The 18,512-nt window shown below is 38.1% G+C and overlaps 1 long non-coding RNA gene across 1 annotated transcript in view; it reads right to left on the minus strand.

Moving 5' to 3' along the window:
* Positions 1-4,973: 4,973 nt before the first annotated feature.
* Positions 4,974-18,512, minus strand: part of LOC132646716 (uncharacterized) — a 219,639-nt gene continuing 206,100 nt past the window's right edge. Inside the window, exon 3 of the long non-coding RNA XR_009584966.1 lies at positions 4,974-5,065. This is a non-coding gene — a long non-coding RNA (uncharacterized LOC132646716). The remainder of the gene's footprint in view (positions 5,066-18,512) is intronic.

Raw genomic sequence — 18,512 nt, forward strand, 5'->3', positions numbered from 1 at the left:
GGAATGGCACACCTAGGTCCTTGGAGTTGAAAACTTGCAATAGATGCAATAGATATGCATCCTGTGGAAATAAGCACAGGCAGGAGACAACTAGAGTGTAAGGGATTTATTAATTGCAGCTGGCATGTGTAAAGTTGGAGCTATTTCCCAAATACATCCTTTTCACACAAAGTATGAGGACTTTATGCAGAGAGCCTACACATATTCACATGTGTGCTAAACCATTTCTAACTATGCTCAGTTAAAGAGTGTGCTCTTGAGCATGCTCGGTTAAGAAGCTAGAATGTTGTAATTTAATTGTAGTCTCAAAAACAAAATAAAGATATAGAATTACGCCCCTGGGCAAGTGCAGTTTGAAACCATGGTGCAGATGTTTAAGAGGGTACAGTAGCCACCATGAGTGTGTGGGGCATGCTCAGATTATACAGTGAGATATTAGCTGAAAATAAAGGAAAGAACATTTTGACATTAAGATAGGAGTTTGCCCCTGAGGGTGTCTGCCTGGCTTAATGCCTAAAAATCCTTGTTTCTAGATCTGAGTTCTGTCCTTTGCCATATTTTTCAGCATTGGTATACAACTTGACCTTTAAGATTTAGTTTTCTCATCTATAATGCCAGAATTTTATTTACTTGAAGAGTTCATTTAATGAAATTTCAATGGCCCAGTAAAATAGCTTACTTCACGGGCTAAATTGGAATCATTGTTTTATAATATTGGCCATCATAATTGATGCAGAAGGTGGTGTGTGTGGAATGCCAAGGCCTCAACTAAAAATAGTACATTGACAAATATTTTTCCATTTTCTGTGGCAGTATGACTTTCATTATTATATGAAACTCAAACCCAGGATTACTTAAAAGTGAAAATTAAAATATTATAATACTCCATGAAAGAAACTATAAGTGCATTCAAGAGAGTAAATTATGATCAGAGTGAACAAGAATATAGGATAGCAAAGAAATAGACTCAAATACAAAACATCAAAAACATGTAATGAAATGACATGTAACTTCCTAGAGTTGGCTCATCCGAAAATAGTAGATTATATAATAAAATAGACAGTGAATTTGAGAATAAGCAAAATGTCCATCCTCAATCTAAAGCAGAAAGACAAACGAGACTGAAAACAAAATGAACTATGCCTTAGGGAGCCAAGGAACAATATCAAAATTTGTAACGTATGCATATGTATGTATAGTCTGCCTGGGGAAGCAGAAGAAATTCAATAGGGCAAAATTATGCATTAGAAAAATAATGGCTGAAAACTTCTAAAGTTTGATGGAAAATATAGATTTCAGATTCAAATTCTTCAATGAGACCATAGTGGAAAAAAAATCACAAAGAAAATGAGGCAATAGAGGGGGGAAAAAATCACAAAGAAAATACACAACAGTTAAATTTAATGATAAAGAAAATGTTCTGGAAGCAATCCTATTTTAAAAGCCATGTTATACACTGAGAAAGGGAGAGTTAATTAAAAATGTGAAGGACGACAGAATGTATAGAGTGGGAAAATGATTACCAAGTTTGTGCCTCAGGATACCCTGTAGAAACTGACACAACTACAGCTGTTCAAAGTCCACCACAGATATTTATGTTTTAGTCGGCTGCCTTCTAATTTCTGAATTGTTTTAATAGTCATTAAGGATTATTCTCTGTGTGGACTTGCTCATGATAATTTTTAAAATTCCTCTGATTATAGTTACACTGAAATTTCTCATTATTCTCAAAAATATACAAGTATTATGTAAAATGATTATTAATGTGGATATAAATAAATAAAATTAGTATGGTGGCAGTATATTTTTAGCTAGCTAGTCTCCCAAATAACTTGGAGACTATGATTAATTTCATCAGCGTTGACCACAATACTGAGCAATTATTACTCCATCCTAAGCCTCCCAACTAGTCTAACTTCCTCCCAACCAAATTGTGTAATTTTAATCCTCGCCTGGCTCCATTTCTCTTCTGATTCTTCCTGGACCTCCCCATGACATAATCTCCACTTTCTCTTTCTTTCTCCTCCCCCCCTTTTCTGGACCCAAATATCCCACCCTCTTCTCTCTATTGCTCAGTATTGGCTGGTCAGCATTTTATTGACAAGGTAGAGACTAAAAGGTGAACATATTTAAACAAACTTGAGACAGGAGATACTTAAACATAACAAAGCCACATATAGATTGAAACCAAATAGTGGGATAGAGAAATCAACATTTGAATAGTACAAAGCTAACCTATACACATGCAAAAAAACATGATCCAATAATAGAAGTGAGCAATTGGTCAGATAAAGAAGTGGGTCCTCCTTAATTCTATTTCCTTTAAACACTTCACATCAACAATTACTATCTGCTCTATCTTGATAATACAACCCAGATCAAATCTTATGTCTGTAATATCTTCACTAACTCCAGCCCCATCCTTAGTCAGCAAACTGCTTATATATTCCACAAATTACTTCTTTTGCCTTATAGTTGGTAGTCTTTTTGAACATACATTCATCTCAATATAGTTTTACCAGGAAAAAATTAATGGTGCCCTCGATGACTTAACTTTAATAGCTCTGATAGCTGTATTTCCTCAAGACACACAATGCTACAAGTCATAAAAATCAATTAGTAATTTTTTGTCCATCTATCTAATTCTCAAATCCATATCTTTTGATATATTTACTAATTTTACTTAGGACATTTTCTCTCACACATGCTGTCTGATCTATAAATGACCATTGAGTTAAAAGTCCTTGAATAAAAAGAAAAGTATTGTGGCATCAATGCATATATTCCGTTCAAATTTTTTTATTCAAATCTATGATGGGAATTACTATAAAATTTAGATTTAAAATGTCAAGAACATTCTGACATCTAGCCATTTCCTGACAGGAATAATTTAATGTGGTCTTGACAGGACTAAACCTGTGCTGTGATTTTGTTCACACCAGACAGGATCCAGGTCATAACGATTTGAGGAAGTGCTGTTCCTGTAGGATCATATTTTGCCTGATGGGGCCACAGTTTATAGAACTGTTTGAGAATTAGGAGGTGTGGCTTTGTTGAAGAGGCTGCCCTCTTTCTTTTCCTTGTGTCTGGACCAAATGTAAGATCTCGGGTTCTGCTTCAGCATCACGCCTCACGTGCCTCTCATTCCTGCCTACCCTGATAACCACGGACTCTAATCCTCTGGTACCATAAGCACTCAATTCAGTGCTTTCTTTTATAAGCTGCCTTGGCCATGGTGTTTTCTCATAGAAATAGAAAAGTAACTTAGCTACATACTAGAATAAAAATTGTCAAAAAGTCCAGGAACTAACAGCACAAAGACAATAAATCACAATCATAACTCTGTGACTCTTTCTGAAATACATTTTCTCAATGATGTTTCATTTATTATACTTATTTTCTTCCTATCTGCTGTTCATATTTCTTGGTGATACTTATCTAGAAATTAGTGTTAGCTATTACTGTAGCATCATTGGTATCAGTAATGTGATTTATGCCATTAGCAAAATCATAATTGCAACATTGTTTATTTGTTCATCCAGCTATTCTTTATTAAATGCCTTTTCTGCACTCAACACTATGCTGAGCCACACAATGACAATGTTAATATAAAAAGGGATAGTTTACCATTTGTAATGTACGGTATCTAATCACAAAGACAATAGTACCAGAGAATTGTTAATTTTATGTTAGCTAATGTATCCACATCGGTGTGGGTACAATCCAGCATATGCATTCAAGGAAGGCATTTCTGATACTATGATGTAAAAAACAAGGGCTGAAAAATGGTGAAATAGGACAAGGAACAGTGGTGGTTGGTGTCAGGTAGACAACAATGGTAAATTCTTGACAGTGTGAAGAGTTTTCTAGCAAAATCAGAAGCAGGAGCTACAAAATCTAAACCGTAGGAGAGTCAGAAACAGGAGTTTGTAAAATGAACTGAGAGACACGGAATTCGTTGCATTTTGCTAACTAGTGCTTTTTGTTAGTAAACACACTGAGTAATTTTATTCAGAAAGAAAGCATACTCTTTTTCTGTACATTAATTTCTTCACATGTAATTTAAGTAATGTGGCCTCTTGTAGCATTTGAATCCTGTGAGACATAAATAAGAAGTCTTGGCAATTTGAACAGATCACAATTTATGCAGTTATGACACCTAAGGGCCATGGGCTTGGATGACAAAATTCACTACCTAAGATCAGAAGAATGTATGTGGAGAGCTAAGGCTTTTGTGGAGAAGACATTATGGCATTCTCTTATGTTTCCCTAGAGTAAAACCGGTAACAGAACAATGAGGCAATCAGAAGCCCGCTTCCCACATGTTATCCTGTCCGATATCATAATTTATCTGTTAATATAGCACATGTATATTCATTCTGATGGAGGACAAGAGGTTATATCCTTTTATCATCGAGAGTACGAATGCAACAGTAACAATAGGAATAACACAACCATTCGTATTGGGGCTTCTAAATGTTCTTTGTGGTAGACTATCTCATGACCTTAATCACACGTGTGCAAATTTTGAACCCTTATCATTCTTAATATGAAGATAGAAAATCCAGACAGAGCTATTTCTGTTCTCCCAGTTAATAGCGAATTGTGAAGTAAGATTTTACCCTACAACCCTACCTATGTAACACATAGGACAATGCGTTTAATAGCACATAATTCCCACGTGCATCCCTGTTCCATTCAGGTTCTGTGTTGTGGAGTGAAGCACAGGGGAATATAAAGGTGTCCTCAACAGACAGGATTTATCCAACCCCACATAAACACAAATAAGTCTCTGCCTTTATCCAGCAATGCGGCTACTCCCACCTAGAAACAAATGCTATGAAAAGGCACATTTGGAGACTAACCACTGCATTATAATCCCAGTAATAAGACGATCTACAAACAATAAAAGATACACTGAATTTGCATAATATTCAGAATTTTACTCACTAGAATCACTTTCTCTTGATCTGGCTGGAAATCTTTATTCTAACTCCAGGTGCCAAAGCAGCTTTTGTCATCTGAGGTTTTCCTGTGGGTGATAGGGCTGCATTCCAGTAGAAAGCTGGTGGGAGAAGAAGAAATACTCATTAAGAGAAAGTTCTATTCACATTCTCCCCGTGTGTGCTTTCATGCTCACACACTGTAGACTTCCAAGGTAGGAACAAAGATGTCGTGATTGCTTTATCTTTTGTTGTCATCATCCATTCCCTCCTCTGAAAAAAATGGAAGACAGTGGGAACAGTAGACATTTCATGCGTAGTTGGAGAACTCTCTGTTTACACAGTCTGACCATCTGGAAGACTGAAGTGCAACTTTGCCATTTCACATGGTCCCTTCCTTGATTATGAAAATTCTCATGCATCACTAACACTCATGTCTCCTCTACATTCCTTTCCTTCTTAGGGGGGAAAAAAACAACTCACTTAGTATTGGGATGCAAACACGTCTGTCCCAGTGGTGTGATCTGTGCCAGTACAAAAACATTCAAAATTAATGAATGATAAAATATTGATTACTAGGAAGATAATACATTTGGGAATATGCATTTAATTATCTTTAATAAACTGTTGAGAAAATAGTATGATTTGGATTGTAAAATATTTAGAACAGAGCTAAAGTGAAAAATGATATAGCAAATTTCATAATAAACAAAGAATGAGAAATGCATAGGACACAAACACATAATCTCAGTTGCATACCTTACATAAAAGACCAAAAATTAATGAGGTTATTATTCAACTGGCAAAGTTAGACAAGTACTAGAAAACTTAAAATATTAAGAATACTAAAGAATGAACATAATTTAAAAAGTACAGATTACTAAAATGAAAATATCAATACAATGTATTCTTTGACTGGAATAATAAGGTATACAATATCTTATTAAGAAATACAAGTAAGATATTTTTCTATGATGGTTATCCCATAATGGGGAGGGGCATGCGTGAAGAAGGGGGAGGGAGGGTGAGATCTGGAGGAGAGGAAGGAGGGGCTTATGGGGGATACAAAGTGAATAAAGTGTAATTAATAAAAGTTAAAAAAACTGAAGATAGATTCTATATCAGGAATGTTATTCAGACTACAACTATTCTGTTCTGAAACATTATTTACAATGATGGGATACTACCCAGATTCATCTATATTTCATGCAAATCTAACAAAAATTCCAGTGGTGATTTACTTAACTTTAAATCCTTGTACTAAAGGTATTTTAGCAATACAAAATTAACTTGACTCGATAGAACCTGAATAAGAATAAAGAGGTAGAAATGAAAAATATAACAGATAGAGAAAGAAAAACAAGAAGTGACAAGAGCTATTACCAGATGGTAGAATTTTTGAACGTGTATTTATTTGTTGTATGAGCAGGAGTGTCTCTGAGAGTGTATGTGCCCTGTGTGGATGACCAGTGCCTAACAAAGGCCAGAAGAGTGTATGGGCTCCCCTGGACCTGGAGTTTCTGGTTACTGTGAACAACCATGTGAGCAGTTCAGGGAACTAAACTCTGGCTTTCTGCAAAAATGACAGCTACTCTTGATTGTTGAGCCATGTCTCCAGCCCTTAAATATCAGAATTTCTACAAATGAGCAACAACTAGAAAACAATATTCATACAAGTGTAGAGTGGGTTGGCAATCCTAAGCTCTGATCTCTGAACATAGGCTGATTGGTATATAATAGAGTTTATATTACAGATCAATAATATATCAAATAAGAACAAGCCACAAGTGAAAGATAGCTTTAATAATTGCTAAATATTAACCTAGTGAGCAGTTTAAGAGAAGTGTGAGAGCGACTAGAATAAGAACCAATAAGCAGATAAAATCTTTATCAGACAATTTTATAAATCACTAGCCTTCTGAAGATGAGAAATGGAGCTAGAGATGGCCTGGGTCAAAGAAGTTCTTATAAATTATTCAGAAACTCAGAATTAACTCTTGTACTAATGAAAATCATACACCGTATGAGACACGGCTGAAGCAGATTCATTGCCAGGGAATCTTTGCCTGGGCTAGAGCAGAAACGCTACAGCATACTAGTAGAGGAGTGTACTTAGAAGGATGGTAAATAGTTCTTTCCCTGTTAAACAAGGAAAGGGAACAACGCTGAAGCAAACAAACTTGATGTCAGGAGAAGAAGGGGCTCCTTATTTGGATGCAATGTGTCCTTACTAATTGGGTGATGGTGAATAAAATTAATTAATTAGTCAATTAATTAATTAAAAATCTCTACATTTCTGAGCAGTACTTCAAACTGAATTGGAAATAAACAGTATTTCAGATAAACAAAAAATTTAGATTTGAGAGCCACAGTATTAATCTAATTATGACTCTAACTTCTCATCTCTAATAACACATGAATTAGAAATCACTAGTATTATATCACAGTTTATGGACTATGTGATTATGTAATTAGTAACTGGTATTTAAAATCATACCTGACACAGCCATTTCACATTTTAAATAACATATATATAAATATTGTACCAATACATCATATAAGCAAAAACTATAAATTAATATTTTATAGTTCCATACATAACACAAAACACAACAAATACAGTATTTTATCAGTTGTCTATGTTGCTATATAAATTTTCTGAACACATAGGAAAGAATGGCCTATCATAATTATGTATCAAAGTTAATTCTTTCTCTGTTATGTCATGTGTTTATTTATTTATTTATTATTACAATTTAGTTACTTTGTATCCAGCTGTAGCCCCTCCCTCATCTCCTCCTAGACCCACCCTCCCTCTCTCTTCTTCCCCTATGTTCCTCCCTAGTCCACTGATAGGCGAGGTCCTCCACTACTATCTGACTCTAGCCTGTTACGCCATTTGTGTCTACAGAGTTTCATCTCTGATTTAACCGCAGTGACAATCAAATGGTATTCAAAACGCACAAAGTCATGCCTTCTATTTAGTGATGCTGAGTTAAAAGATCTATGTTAAATATCTCAGAACTGTCTGGGCCCTGAAGTCACTCTGGCTTGGATACTAACAAAGCCAACGATAATTTCTTAGTGACTCCATTTCCTCCAGATTGGAGAACTGTAACAATGGCTGGGAATTGAATTTGTGGTCACATACTCACATTAGTATGTATATTCCTTGGCACATTGCAATCACGTAATAACTAGAGAGAAAAAAATCAGCTTACGAGATAATGAAAACAGAATTTAAGTCCAGGTTTTCAATGTTCCCTTGTAGTTCTACACCCTGACTCTATAAAGACATGGGACATATCTGCTTATCTGGAGGTATCTAACCTATCTGACAGGCAAACTGACATTGGACCCTACCACCCCATCCCTGCCCTCAGTGCTTGCCGCTACCAGTTTACCGTGCACATTCTTCCTCTGCCTTCTGCCAAAGACGGTGGAAAATGCCGTTAACATCTTTGTTGAAAGGTTCTATGAACCCTGCATTTCATTCGACATCTGCATAGAGACAAACTCTCATAAAGGACTCTGTCAATGCTATTTTCACCCTCTTCTCTTAAAGCAAGGTTATTCAATCACTTAACCTGAAGCCTTTATGTAGCAGAAAAGAAAAATGATAAATCCAAGTTCTTACAAACAAAACTCTTTGGAGTTCAAGTGCTTGGAAATGTAACACTGTTGGTCTTTTCATTTTCAGCTTCTCTGACAACAAGAGCTGAAGGGCTCTTCAGTCCCTTAGTCCTGCTGCTCTTGGAGTTTGATTTTCTATTTCAAAGATCATAAGAAAACAAAGGAAAACACATTTCATATCTGATATAAAACAGAGAAATGCTTGGCCATGGAAGTTCTATTTCCCCTATCTTTAAAGCATATGAACTGATGTCAGATAACTTCTCCAAAAAACACAGGAAGCCCAGAGGCCACTACATATTTTTTCCCAGCTTGCCTCTACTCCTTTTCTGAAATGCTTTCTTGCACTCCCACCAGAGGTGTCTGATGGAAGTGGTCATATTCTGGCTTGCCTCTGGACCAATGCACTAGATGGTTCCTCTAGCAATGGGAAAAGTTCAGAAAGATAATCATGAACACTTCTTGATGGTTTTCAAGATTAATGTGAGAGATGAAACACCGTAAGTTTAAGACTGAAAATATATGGAGGTAGATACCTTGCATTTATATCAGTCTCTCCACTTAGGAGAGTAACAAGAGCAGATACTGAACATCATAGTCTCTGATTGTTTCATTAATAAAATGTGAACACAAATAAGAAACTAATAGTGGCAACTCTCTCTTGAGAAGCAAGCCAGTATACTTTAGGGGTACTACCGCCCTCTTACATACCTCTCTCCTACGCCATTAAAATTTTTTAATTAATATTTTTTATTTTTTATACTAGTAACAGTTTATTAACTTTGTATCCCAGCTTTGGCCCCCTCCCTCATTTCCTCCCAATCTCACCCTCCCTCCCTCATCTCCTTCCTGCCCTTATTTTGAATTGTGAAAAGCAAAAAAGGTTGATTCGTTTAATGTGGTCGCATTACAAAAAAAGACAAAGATACCCAATAACCACATGCATCAAGGTGTTCTTCCGGGACCTGATGTGAGGGTAGGTTTAAATAGAAAGCAAGAGATGTGCATAACTAAGCAGGCCAGCCAGGGCGTGGTCCCCTGCCTACCACTGTGTCAGCTCTTAGTCTCTCCTGCAAGAATTATTAGACACATTGTAAATCTCTTTCCAGGAGATGATAAGTCCCTGCTCTGCATGGCCCAACACTTAGCTATGTCTTCTCCAGCTGAAGATTCCTGAGAAAATTCTGATTTCTTGAGTTCCATTCTTTCAATAGTCTAATAGCCAAAAAGGGAAGCACAAAGTCTCTTTATATTCATTCCTATGAGAGAGTCAGACCATAAAAGTTGAGTGACTTCATACATAGAACACAGAATAAGCACATACCCTCTCTGTGTGTGTCTTTTCAACTCTTGAAACTGAAAGGAATATATGAGAATACTCAACTTCTCAGATTCAACTCCTCAAACCTAAAACTAAGGACTTACAGTGGAGTGTCCACACATGAATAAATGTGGCCTTGAATTTGGAATCACTACTTCACATATAGAAAATATAAGGCAACAGTAGTAAAGCACATTAAAAAGAAAACTTTCGGGTCAAGGGGTAGAATCTTTAGCCTGGGTGGAGACCTACTATTCCAAGATACCTAAAATATAAAGGAGTTAATCCAGCTAGGACAGGCAACCACCTACCTGAGCAAAGGATTATCCTAGAGGGTGGTATGGTGACTTCTAAGAAGTCATGCTGGGAAATAAAGGAATAATTATCCCTTTAAGGAGCTAATGTAATTTTTCTTTTCAGAATCCCCATCCCATACCTCAGTGCAGTTCATGTAAGCTGCCATGAGGTTTGGCTTGGACTATCTAACTTTCTGAATCCTGATTCAGAACATAATAACAAGTATTTCTTTTATTATTATTATTTGACTCTTTCTCCCTGATGCTGGTAGAAGCCCAAGCATGCATTTCCTGGTACATTGTGTTTCCTTTCTCTTTCTCAAAGTTCCCTTCCCTGACATAGGGATGCTTACCCATCATGTGGCTAACCTTCATAAGAGCTTCACTCAAATGGCCTGACTTCTTTCTTTCTCTCCTCAATTATCCTTCTCCTGCAAGTAGCTGAGATTTAAAGATTGCCTGCTTGCCTGCCCTGGGGTTTTCTTTTAAATGTTAAAGAAGTTGTCCTTGTGAATAAACTTTGCCTTCACTTGGATTTTTAGCTTTGTAACTCTGATAAAATTCTCCTCTTTGAATAAACTTTGGTTTTGCTTAACTTTTGACTTTTCTTGGATTTCAAACTTTTCCTGCCTTTTAATTCTTTAATCATCAGAGAAAACAAACCTTTCTGCACTCCTGGATGTTATCAGGATCATCTAGTAGGCTGGTTAATGAGGAAGAAGTACCTCTTACGAGTGTCCTGTACCCCAGACTTTGTCAAGATTAAAGATGATCTAGTATCTCTCAGACCGGGGCTATATAGCAAGAGAGCACTATCTCAGTGTTCATAGTTGGTCTTAGAAAAAATGCAAGAAAGCCAGGAGTACACGAGTTGGGAAAGGTGGATGAAGAGGGCCCATGAAAGCCAGCAACATCAAGAGAAATACATTGTGCAAGTACTCAGTAGGAAAGCCCCTCCAAAGACAGACAAAAGCACCACAGAAGAGTTAAGCTCATCTGTGCTTCATCTCTTCTGGGCTCAAAATGCCAGAGTCACTTTAGGAGATGATGGCCAAGTTGGCAAAATCATCTAAAGAACTTTCCTTTCTTCATCCTCAACCTCCAGCCCTTACTTCAAGGAAAATAAAGAGAGAGATGAGGGAAAACAAAGAAAACCTAGTGACTTTCCTACTAAAAAAGTCAAGGGGTTTGCTTATGTTTCCAACGCTACTATGAATAGCATGAACATATTTTTAAAGCAAAACATTGACTTTATAGAAAATGTGTAGCTTATTTAAAACTGAGATAAAATTTTATCATTTGAATTTACTTTTCAAATTTACTCTATGTTCTCTCACTATGTGTATGGCAGTGTTTCTTTGCAGGGGTTGTATACATGGGTTTGGGTACCCTTGGAGTCAGGGACATCAGATATGGAGTTATAAGCAGCTATGAGTTACTGGAAGTGGGTGCTGGAATTAAACTAAGGTCCACAGCAGGATTAGCAAGCACTTTTAAGGGCTGAGACACCTCTGCAGCCCCATCAAATTCTATCTTTTACTTTCTTTTTAAATTTAGCTGTCTTGATTCATTACTTCTTAATGATAGAAGAAACTGTTCAGTGGTAGCCTTAATTCTAAAAGTATCTCAGAACAAAGATACAAAACATTGAGTTATATCACACCTTTGCAACAAAAACTCTAGTGGAAATAGTGTGCATACCACAGGGCATATCAAGAGATCATTCTCCATATCCCATAGAGAGTTATATTTTTTAAATGCTAGTTAGCAGAGTAATAATAAAATATTCAAATGAAATCTGTTGCACATATGTAGGCATATGCCTGGAATCCCAGCATTATGGAGACTCAACTAGTGGGGTCATGTGTTCAGGACCATCCTGAAATATGAAGCAAGATATTGTCTAAAAATGTTAAATGAAATAAGTTAATAGTTTATATTTGGCTCATTGAAAAAACATTTTATTTTACAATAGGTCAAATAATTATCTCAGAGGAATTTGCTAAGGCAATTGGATCTAAACGGAAAACACGTAAAAAGTAGATGTAAAAAAGCACCCTGAAGGGGGCGGCAAGATGGCAGCACCGGGAGGACTCTCATTCTGAGCAGCAGCACAGCAGGATCAGCACAGTGACCAGCAATCAGAACTCGCGGCCATAAAACACAGTCATTGTGTTTCCCAGATGAGAGGATACCCCACGGTAGGGGATTCAATCAGCTTTTAACTCATCCTGCTAAACTGCAGAAGAGATCCCAGTTCCGCCAGACACTTGGCTGTCGGCAGCCAGCCCCAGCCCAGAGCCACAAGCCAGTGTCTCTGGTCATGGTCCCAGACTGAACCGTGTGGGCACCACACTATCAGAGACTGGAATTTTCAGTCGAGGGATAACCCCAGGGTATAGGAAACGATTGGGACCGGCCTTAGGTCACCCAGACATCCCCTGGAAAAGACTCGGGTGGGTTCCATGGGCACCCCAGGAGCCAGCCCGGAGCCAGAGCCGGGGACCCAGGTTCCAGCACAGAGCCCTGCCTGCCTGCGCGCCTGATTCACCGCCGGAAATAGAAATGGTGGGTCTAATCTCAGAGCACTCAGCTCACCCCCAACCTGAAAAGGTCCCCGGAAAATTACCCAAGTTAGGGAGGCACTCAGGTTCCCAAAGGCCGCAAAGGCAGACACAGGCAGTTTCTGTGCACCAGACAGCTGGCAGAGACTGAGCCGCCATCACACAGCTGTGCCCCAGGCACAGGCAGCTTCTGCGGCCAGCCAGCTGGTGGACACTGAGCAGTGTGCACCAGGACAAAAAAAGACACTAGGAGTCCGTGTCTCCAGAGAATCCACGGGGAAGGAAGGAAACTGTACTGATCTAAACCACCCAATCCTTCCCTAGAAAGAGTCTAGCAGTCTAGTGGGACCGAGGCACCAGCACTCAGCTGTGCTCCAGACACAAGCACAAACAGTTGAGGCGCGCCTGATGTCCAACTGGGTCACAGCAGCTGATCATTAAATTTACAACAAAAAACCAAGAAACAGGGCAGCTGCCCTCAGGACTTCCCTGGGTGAGAGGAGAACCCTCTCGACTAACAAAGACCACAGTTACCACTCAGGTCTATATCCCTGAGGTGAGCAACTCCTGAAAAAACACCAGCCATCCAGGGACTATACCCAAAAAGCTGAGAAGACATCCTTCAGGAAAAACCAGCTTTCTGCAAAGGGGATTCTCTCCACCACAGGATTCCCAGGAACCACCAGAAAATAACTCCAAACACCTAAGATAGCACAATGGGTAGAGGCCAGCTTAAAAGCTCAAGCAACAAAAGACAGAGCAATATGGCATCTCCAGAACCCAGTTACCCAGGGGCAAGTAGCCCTGGACACCCCAGCATAACTGAAATCCAAGAAGATGACCTAACAAGTATTCTCATGAAGATGATAACAGAGGAAACAAATAAGATATGTAAAGACATAGAGGAAGATAAACTCAAACAGAATATTGCCATCCATAAAGAAATAGAGGAAGCTGCAGCCAAACAGTTTATGGCCTTTAGAAAGGAAATGCTTAAAACACTGAATAAAATAAAAGAAACAGAGTTGAAGGAACTAAAAGAAAAACAGGAAAGTACAATCAGACAGGTGAAGGAAGTAAACAAAACAACTCAAGACCTGAAGATAGAATTGGAAAAATTAAACAAAACACAAATGGAAGAAAAAATGGAAAGGAAGAATCTAGGGAAGAAAACAGGAACTACAGAGGTAAGCATAACCAACAGACTACAAGAGATGGAAGAAAGAATCTCAGCTGTAGAAGATACAATGGAAGAAATCGATGTATCTGTCAAAGAAAATGTTAAATCTGAAAAATTCCTGACACAGACCGTCCAAGAAATGCAAGACAACATGAAAAGACAAAACCTAAGAATAATAGGTATAGAGGAAAAAGAAGACTCCCTTCTCCAAGGCCCAGAAAATATTTTCAACAAAATCATTGAAGAAAATTTCCCCAAGCTAAAGGAGAGGCCAATTAGAATACATGAAGCCTACAGAACACCCAACAAATTTGACCAGAAAAGAAAATCCTCCCGCCACATAATAATCAAAACAGTAAGTATACAGAAGAAAGAAAAAATACTAAAAGCTGCAAGGGAAAAAGGCCAAGTAACATATAATGGCAAACCCATTAGAATCACACCTGACTTTTCAACAGAGACTATGAAAGCCAGAAGGGCCTGGAGGGATATCATGCAGACCCTAAGAGAACACAGATGTCAGCCCAGGCTACTATACCACGCAAAACTCTCAGTCTTCAGAGATGGAGAAAACAAGATATTCAATGACAAAAACAAATTTCAACAATACCTACAAACAAATCCAGCATTACAGAGACACTGGGAAGGGAAAATACAACCCAAGAAAGCTAGCTACATTCAAGAAAACACAGGAAATAAATAACCTCACTTCAGTAAAACAAAAAGCAACCAAGCACACAACCTGATGACCACAGCCAACATCAAAATCAAGAGATCTAACAGCCACTGGTCATTAATCTCTCTCAACATCAATGGACTCAACTCTCCAATAAAAAGACACAGATTAACAAAATGGATACGTAAACAAAACCCAGCAATCTGTTGCATACAAGAAACACACCTAAGACACAAAGATAGACATTACCTGAGGGTAAAGGGTTGGAAGACGACTTTCCAAGCAAACGGACCCAAGAAGCAAGCAGGAGTAGCCATTCTAATATCTGATAAAATAGACTTTCAACCAAAATTAATAAAAAGAGATGGGGAAGGACACTTCATACTCATCAAGGGAAAATTCCACCAGGAAGACATCACAATCCTGAACATCTATGCCCCAAATACAAGGGCACCCACATTTGTGAAAGAAACATTGATAAAATTTAAAGCACATATAGATCCCCACACATTAATAGTGGGAGACTTCAACACCCCACTCTCAACAAAGGACAGGTCAACAAAACAGAAATTAAACAAAGAAACAATGTCTCTGACAGAGGTCATGAATCAAATGAACCTAACAGACATTTACAGAACTTTACACCCAAACACAAAAGAATTTACCTTTTTCTCAGCACCTCATGGAACCTTCTCCAAAATAGACCATATAGTGGGTCACAAAGCAAGCCTCAACAGATACAAGAAGATTGAAATAATCCCATGTATCTTGTCTGATCACCATGGAATAAAGCTGGACCTCAACAATAACAGAAATAACAAAAAGCCTACACACACATGGAAACTGAACAACTTGTTACTAAATGACAGCTGGGTCAGGGAAGAAATAAAGAAAGAAATTAAAGTCTTTCTAGAAATCAATGAAAATGAAGACACAACATACCCGAACTTGTGGGACACAATGAAAGCAGTGCTAACAGGAAAGTTCATAGCACTAAGTGCCTTCAAGAAGAAATTCGAGACATCTCATTCAAGCACCATAATGGCTCACTTAAAAACCCTAGAAAAAGAAGAAGCAGACACACCAAGAAGGAGTAGATGGCTGGAAATAATCAAACTCAGGGCTGAAATCAATCAATTGGAAACAAATAAAACAATTCAAAGAATCAATGAAACCAAGAGCTGGTTCTTTGAGAAAATCAACAAGATCGACAAACCCTTAGCCAGGCTAACTAAAAGGCAGAGAGACACCACCCAAATCAACAAAATCAGAAATGAAAAGGGGGATATAACTACAGACACTGAGGAAATCCAAACAATCATTAGGACTTACTTCAAAAGTCTATATGCCACAAAATTTGAAAATCTAAATGAAATGGACAATTTTCTTGATCGATTTGACTTACCAAAGCTGAATCAGGACCAGGTAAATCAACTAAATAGTCCTATATCCCCCAAAGAAATAGAAGCGGTCATCAAAAGTCTCCCATCCAAAAAAAGCCCAGGACCAGATGGCTTCAGCGCAGAATTCTACCAGACCTTCAAAGAAGAGCTAACACCAATTCTCTTCAAACTATTCCACAAAATAGAAACAGAAGGAATATTACCAAATTCATTCTATGAAGCCACAGTCACCTTGGTACCTAAACCTCACAAAGACTCAACAAAGAAAGAGAATTTCCGGCCAATCTCCCTTATGAACATTGATGCAAAAATACTTAATAAAATACTTGCAAACCGAATCCAAGAACACATCAAAGATATTATCCACTATGACCAAGTAGGCTTTATCCCAGGTATGCAGGGGTGGTTCAATATACGGAAATCCATCAATGTGATCCACCATATTAACAAACTGAAAGAAAAAAACCACATGATAATCTCCCTAGATGCTGAAAAAGCCTTTGACAAAATCCAACATCCATTCATGTTCAAAGTATTGGAGAGATCAGGGATACAAGGCACATATCTAAACATAGTAAAGGCGATATACAGCAAGCCTATAGCCAACATCAAACTGAACAGAGAGAAACTTAAAGCAATCCCACTGAAATCAGGGACAAGAAAAGGCTGCCCACTCTCTCCATATCTCTTCAACATAGTGCTGGAAGTCCTTGCTAGAGCAATAAGACAGTTGAAGGAGATCAAGGGGATACAAATTGGAAAGGAAGAAGTCAAATTATCACTATTTGCAGATGATATGATAGTATACGTGAGTGACCCCAAAAACTCTACCAGGAAACTCCTACAGCTGATAAACACCTTCAGCAAAGTGGCAGGATACAAAATTAACTCAAAAAAATCAGTAGCCCTCCTGTATACAAAAGACAAAAGAGCTGAAAAAGAAATTAGGGAAACAACACCCTTCACAATAGCCACAAATGACATAAGATACCTCGGAGTAACCCTAACCAAGGAAGTCAAAGACTTGTACGAAAAAAATTTCAAATCTCTGAAGAAAGAATTAGAAGAAGATATGAGAAGATGGAAAGATCTCCCATGCTCATGGCTTGGCAAGATTAACATAGTAAAAATGGCCATCTTACCAAAAACAATCTACAGATTCAATGCAATGCCCATCAAATTATCAACACAATTCTTTACAGACCTGGAAAGAAAAATTCTCAACTTCATATGGAATAACAAGAAACCCAGAATTGCTAAAACAATCCTCCACAATAAAAGATCTTCCAGAGGTATCTCCATCCCTGACCTTAAGTTGTACCATAGAGCAACAGTTTTAAAAACTGCATGGTACTGGCATAGAAACAGAATGGTGGATCACTGGAACCGAACAGAGGACCCAGAAATAAACCCACACACTTATGGACATCTGATCTTTGACAAAGACGCCAAAACCATACAACGGAAAAAAGATAGCATCTTCAACAAATGGTGCTGGTCTAACTGGATGTCTACATGTAGAAAAATGCAAATAGATCCATACTTGTCACCCTGCACAAAACTGAAGTCCAAGTGGATCAAAGACCTCAACATAAAACCAGACACATTAAATCGGCTTGAAAAAAAAGTGGGAAATACCCTAGAACTCATTGGTACAGGGGAAAACTTCCTGAACAGAACACCAACAGCACAGGCTCTAAGAGCAACAACCAATAAATGGGACCTCATGAAACTGAAAAGCTTCTGTAAAGCAAAGGACACTGTCATCAAAACAAAGCGACCACCTACAGATTGGGAAAGAATCTTCACCAACCCTTTATCTGACAGAGGACTCATATCCAGTATATATAAAGAACTAAAGAAGCTGAAAAGCAGCAAACCAAGTAATCCACTTAAAAAATGGGGAACAGAGCTAAACAGAGAATTCTCGACAGAGGAATATCGAATGGCAGAGAAGCACTTAAAGAAATGCTCAACCTCACTAGCCATTAGGGAAATGCAAATCAAAACAACCCTGAGATTTCACCTTACACCCATGAGAATGGCCAAGATCAAAAACTCAAGTGACAACACATGCTGGAGAGGTTGTGGAGAAAGGGGAACCCTTCTCCACTGCTGGTGGGAATGTAAACTTGTACAACCACTCTGGAAATCAATCTGGCGCTTTCTCAGACAACTAGGAATAGCGCTTCCTCAAGATCCAGCCATACCACTACTGGGCATATATCCAAAAGAGGCTCAAGTACACAAAAAGGACATTTGCTCAACCATGTTTGTAGCAGCTTTATTTGTAATAGCCAGAAGCTGGAAACAACCCAGATGCCCCTCAACTGAAGAATGGATGCAGAAATTGTGGTACATCTACACAATGGAATATTACTCAGCAATGAAAAATAAGGAAATCATGAAATTTGCAGGTAAATGGTGGGATCTGGAAAGAATCATCCTGAGTGAGTTGTCCCAGAAGCAAAAAGACACACATGGTATATACTCACT

Source organism: Meriones unguiculatus, chromosome 12 (assembly GCF_030254825.1).
Source record: "Meriones unguiculatus strain TT.TT164.6M chromosome 12, Bangor_MerUng_6.1, whole genome shotgun sequence".
In the NCBI taxonomy this organism is placed as follows: domain Eukaryota; kingdom Metazoa; phylum Chordata; class Mammalia; order Rodentia; family Muridae; genus Meriones; species Meriones unguiculatus.